This window comes from Pinus tabuliformis, chromosome 3_2 (assembly GCF_031772625.1).
Source record: "Pinus tabuliformis cultivar Carrire ecotype Pingquan chromosome 3_2, CPIR1, whole genome shotgun sequence".
Lineage (NCBI taxonomy): Eukaryota > Viridiplantae > Streptophyta > Pinopsida > Pinales > Pinaceae > Pinus > Pinus tabuliformis.
The window spans coordinates 494,893,168-494,899,167 of record NC_142302.1 but is presented as its reverse complement, the minus strand read 5'-3'; positions in this window follow the sequence as shown (position 1 = coordinate 494,899,167).

Below are 6,000 nucleotides of genomic sequence, written 5' to 3'. Positions count from 1 at the left end.
CAGATCCAGTAGATGGATTGAAGTAGCAGTTATCTACTTTGCATTTGTTATGGCAAATGCAGTTCGAATGCTACTTGTAAGTTTATGAAACAAACAACAAAGAATGATAAACAAACTAACTAATTAGCTCCCCAGTGGAGTCGCCATTTTGTTACAGGGAAAAGTGTCTATATAGAACTGCTCTATCCCACTAAGGTGTGACAGCTGCCTTAGAAACAAACAGAGAAAAACTACTTTTGTTTTTCCTTTATGAATTATAGATAGAGAGGAACAAAAAAACCAACCTCTGTCTTGCGCTAATCCTTCGATTCGATCCCTCTCTTCTTTGATAGTCCTCAGCTACCTGCTCCCTTGCACGCCCACCTTCACAAAGTACCTGTAAGATCACAGAAGCAAAGCACTATACAAAGACATGGATCTATATTCATAAACAATCTAGGATCATATGTAAATTGACCATACAAATGTAACAAGCATCAATGATACAAAAGCATGGAGGAAAACTCAAATAGTTTTTATTGATAAACAATAAAAGATCCAAGAGGAGTTACAACCAGTTGTTCCGACCCAGCATCAACCTCCCAGCAAAGAAGCCCCTCTTCACCTCAAACAAAGCTTAGATCACCCAACAATCTGATGTTTGTCTCTAGAAACCAACAGCAATTCCTTACAATATGCAAAATTCCAGCCCCTGGATCTCTGGGATGAGGGATCCATATATAGATATCTGTAAGGGGGATGAGTCAGCTTGTGATTTGATTAGTGTCTTCTCTTTGTCAGTTCTTGCTTCCACTTGGAGACTGAGGGCCTCTTACTCATCCTTGGTCGAATTCAGTGAGGCAAGTGTCACAGGGGAAGATTCTGGAAGCTTCCATTGCCTCTCCACCTCACGGAATGACACTGCCATTTGTCATTTCTCACCCATCGCACCCCACAGAAGGGAGTTTTGAAATGCAACGCACCCTCACAATGCATTTGCGTGAGATGCAACGCACCTAGCCAGTGGAGCAGCTGCAATGATCCTGTTTTGACCAATTCTGAGCAGTTTCTGGTGGAGAACTTCTGGGAGAAGCTGTAATATGTTGACCTTGTTCCTTTAGGGGTTAGAATAAAACTTTTAGGGACTTAGGAGCCCTTGGTTTATGGACATTTCATGCTTGTAGTTGTAGGGCACAAAAATGTCTATAACACAAAGCAAACTAGACTATGAACCAACTAGAAAGCTGCAAACACTAGAAGTCCTATAAATGAGGAAAATCTGTGTTTTTTTGAAGCAGCAAGAGGGTCTTTGCCTCAAATCATTGTCCCAAAGGGAAGAGAGACCAAGGCACTACTGCTAGCCTTTTGGATCTTTTCTTTATCATTACTTAACCTGTTATAGAAAGCACAAATGGAATCAAACTACTGAATTATCAAAAACAACCTATTCTTAACCATAAAAGAAATACATCTAACAGCAACCTAATCTACAAACTGAAATGAAACATACAAATACAAGTAAAGAGGAACTTGGATGATTGGATTGAGCCCTAACCCAAGAGCTTCAGCCCTATGAGGTAACTCAGTGCTAACTCAAAAAGGATTCCATCTTTATTCTCAAAACAATAACAAGATTACATGAACTGTCAAGATAATAAGCTCGAAGTTGAGCAGAGTTTACATAAGCAAAACTGCAGCAAAAATCCAACAAAAATCTGACCCTAGTGAGGCCCTAGGCCTCTCTACTTATACAAATGAAGCTCCCAATAGCTTCCTCAAAATCAAGGAGGCTTGGCTCCCAAAACTCGAGATAAACATCAGTTATCCTCCACTTGCTCAGCTGCCTGCTAATGCATGACTTGGCTGCCTGTACTCCGAGCTGAATGAAGGGGAATTCGAAGTGGGGAGTAATAAATGAGGGGGATTCCCTCCTATAAGTCCTCTCCTTTGTCCACTTTGAGTTATTGCTGCCATTTTTCCATTGGATCCTTGACTTTGACCATAAAAATCATCAATAATTTGCATTAAACACATATTAGACCACATGGCATCATAACTAACTCAACTCACTCTATAAGCATAAATATAATTATAATCATACAATAAGCTAAGAGAATGGTTGATTTGACTAGGTTAAGAGGTAAAATGAGCCCATATAATTATCAATTTATGAGGCTCATCAATAGTTATCCGTGATGTGTTTTCCTCCGATCTGACAAATCGCACACCATAATGCAGGCGTTGCGCTCAGTCCTACCTGTGCCTCTGGTATTAATGGCACCGGCCTTCCTCCCACCAAGTAGTTCATGAAGACTGGACAATGGTCCTTGTGACACCGTTGGCCCTTGCACTTTATGCACCATACTTCCTCGCGCGCTTTGGGGCGAGTTGTCATGTCCTATTTCAAACTCTGCATTTCCAAACACAAATTTTGCAGTTGCACGTAGATTTGTTGGACTCCCATGCCAGGATATTGTATTTGGGTCTCGTGTAGTCTCATTTCAATCTCCAAAGCTTCGGCCTGGGTGGATAACTTCTGTTGCAACAGCGTCGTCCTTAGATGTGGTGTTAGTGACGCTACAAACCATGCGTGATGTTGCCCATCCGTCAAGGTCATATTGGCTTCGCAAATCATACTCTTCGGTCTCTGATCCAGATCCCATGGGGTTTTGCTTAGAAGCATCGTGATTTCCTTAAACCCAATAATCGATTGTGTCTCCGACTTTGGCCTGCTAAATTCCCTGTTCAGCGCAACCTGGATATCTGCGATCCCCGCGTTTGGATGGTCATTAGAATGCTTAATATACCATGTTAGTGCGCGATCCTGCAACGCGCTTACCAGTGTTTCCTTCTTTATATTGTCATCCACAACTCCTTGTGCTTCCCATACGGCCTTTACCATGAACCAAAATTGGTCCATATCTTCGTTTCCTACTCCTCTAAATACCAGAAATTTTATCGTGCTCGCCATATTGAACTGTGGCAGTGACAGAGGTGGTGTAGGCAGAGATAGAGGTAAAGATGGTGAGACTGGTGGTGGTGGAGGTGGAGGCGGTAGTGGCTGAATTCGTTGTCTTATCAGACTGACCGTAATTCTCGGAGAAACTTTCGCGAACTCTTCCTCGCTTTCCCACCGAGGCGAAATCAAGGGGCTCTTTTCTATCTCTGCACTACCTTTGTTTCTATAGATCCTCCCACTTTGTGTAGCCCCAAACATCAATTTATTCGCATAACCCACTTTTCACACAATAGCATTTTAATCCAAGTGTTCAAAGATTTAATGTACTTACCTCGCGGTCCTTTGAGGAAGCATCGTTCTGCCTCGTTGTAGCTGACTATCGTATCTACCGCGAACTCGGTGATAAATCCTCTTATAATTCGATCGAACCAATGGTCCACAGCGCGCGCGATCTTATATTCTGATGCTTCTAGTCTGCTCACTAATTCTGGAGTCCACACAATCGGTTTGTCGAGTGTACACCTTCCGTGACTATCTGCTAGTTTCGCGATCCACTCATACAACTCAGATGGGAAGGATGCAAAGAAAATTTCATAGATTTCCGTATATAAGTAGCGCTCCAACCATTGTTCCTTTGATACTCGTGGATTCCTATTTTCCTGCGCCGCAAACTCGTGAATCTCTTTGTCTAACCACCCTTCAATTTCTTTCTTCGTTGGATTACAGTGACACAACATCAGACATCCCTTATGCAGATCACGATCCCGGCAACAGAACCATTTTTTGGCTTGTTGGGGCCTGACCCAAGTTCGGAGGTGATTTAGCCAAACAAATCCCGGTACTACTGGCCCTTTCGGAAACAGTCCGCGAAGCGCGAACTAAACTCTCACCCAAAGTAGTATGGGAGGGTGCTGGAACCAGGTTTCCGCACCCTAGAGATGTCTGATGTTTTCAAGTGGTCCGCGGTTCGACCCTACGTGCACATCGCTACGCGCACTTACCCGTTCCTCGCAGCCTGTGATGTTACCTTCACGCAGCCCTACTCGGGGGCCGAACAATGTTATTACCCAAGTCCTTACTAGTAACCCGATATTAGTTAATTAACTTAGCTTACTATCATGTAAAAAGTATACTTAGCAATATAAATCATTCATACAAGTGCGCACAGTAAATAAACAGTATAATTGCAATTCATATTCAACAGATAATAACCCAAGATAGATACACGTAATTCAGATAACACTTCTCTTTATTATTCTCTTCCTTCAGTTATAGACTCTATTCTGCCCTACGCACTCAGCTGCGGACTCTACTAGGCCTCTGCGCACTCAGTTGCAGAGCCTCTTCCTACTACTACGACCCAAGATACATGTGGACACTTGCTCTGTACTTCTATATCATACTTCGCTCTAACTTCCTAACTATCTTTTACACTTAGAGCTTCTCTCTATTTATACAATCCCATGGTTCGCAGACCATGGGTAGGGCGACATTACCTTCAACACTTAGGGTGGACAGCCCTATGGCTCTAACATACATTTTGCGCTCACAATTCGCGGAGCTTTACAATAATATCACTCAAAACTTGGGCTTTGAGCCCCAAAACATGTTGTGGGGTGATTCCATGCCCAACAACCAAGTTGGCAGGTTGGCTCTGGTAGTTGGTGTTTTAGGTTATGGGCGATTGTGAAGGTGGTGAGAGTTGTTAAAAAATAAGTGTTCTTGTAGATTAGGGTTGATTCATATTAGTTGATATTTACTTGTGAGAATTTGATGGATTTTATTACATAGTTATGTTTTCTTCATCAAGCAATTACCAAAACATAAAAATGCATGACGATCACACGAACACAAAGAACACAAAATATAGGCTCGAAGACAAGGAAAAACCCCATAAGGGGGGAAACCCAAACAACTTCTCTTCTTATAGAATTAGATCAAAGTGAGACATTCAAGACCCAAAGACCAAGGCCAACACCTCCACAAGCCCCAAGTTAGCCCTCCTTCGGAACCTTTCTCAAACAAGTCTGTAGAAATTTTGAATAATATAACACTTATTCACAGAGATTATCCTGATTATACACTATTGCGGAATGCATGCATAATACATAACCTCTTCTACGTTGATCATCAATTTTTCGGAATTAGAAACAATGAAACATCAATCGCATGCGCACATTAACACAGTATGTAACCCGGGGAAAGCATACAGCTGAAAACCCCACACTATCTATATATTATAATGATTGAGAACATGTAACAATACATAGTACAATACTCCTCACAAGTACTCAGTACTATCTCCACCTGTTACACACAAAACTAGCTCAGATCTGAATCAATCACAGGTTCAAATCTCCTCTGCTGCTTGCCTGCCTCCACTGCGCAATCCTGCATGAGAATGAATGAGAATGCCTGAAGCAAACTCGTATTTCCCTTGGTTGAACCACGCAATCCTCATTGGCAATACTCAATCCATTGATTGTGCAAATCTCATGCACAACTATAGTCACAACTGACAGCTATCTTGCCCTTTCATTCACCTCTAACACCTGTCTCCAATGCACTGTCCATGCACTGAGTTAACTGATGTATTCTTTAGTTGATTTATGAGTTAATAATTAATGAATTTAATTAACAATTAATTCACACCACTCATCACTAGTGTATTCTGTAGTTAGACTAAATACAACTAGTTCAACTAAGTCAAACTGAACACAACTCCATCAACTCCTCAATCAACTCCACCAAACTCAACCACTTGAGTTCTAACTTAAGTCCATCATGAAATTAAGAAAAGCGTATTTCCTTCTGATAGCTGCATGTGCCACATCTGTAGCTCAAACTGAAGTGCTCCAAGAGGATAAGATAATGTTTATAGTCCAAATATTATTATGAGCTAATAATATTCCACTGTTCTATTTTTAGCCTGGTAGTCTAAAAATAGAAACCGCCCATATGTCTAAAAATAGAAGTCCATCTATTTTTACCAACATGACCAATCATCCACAAATAGCATCCTGCAACTCATAGACCATGATCCATATGTCTAAAAATAGACT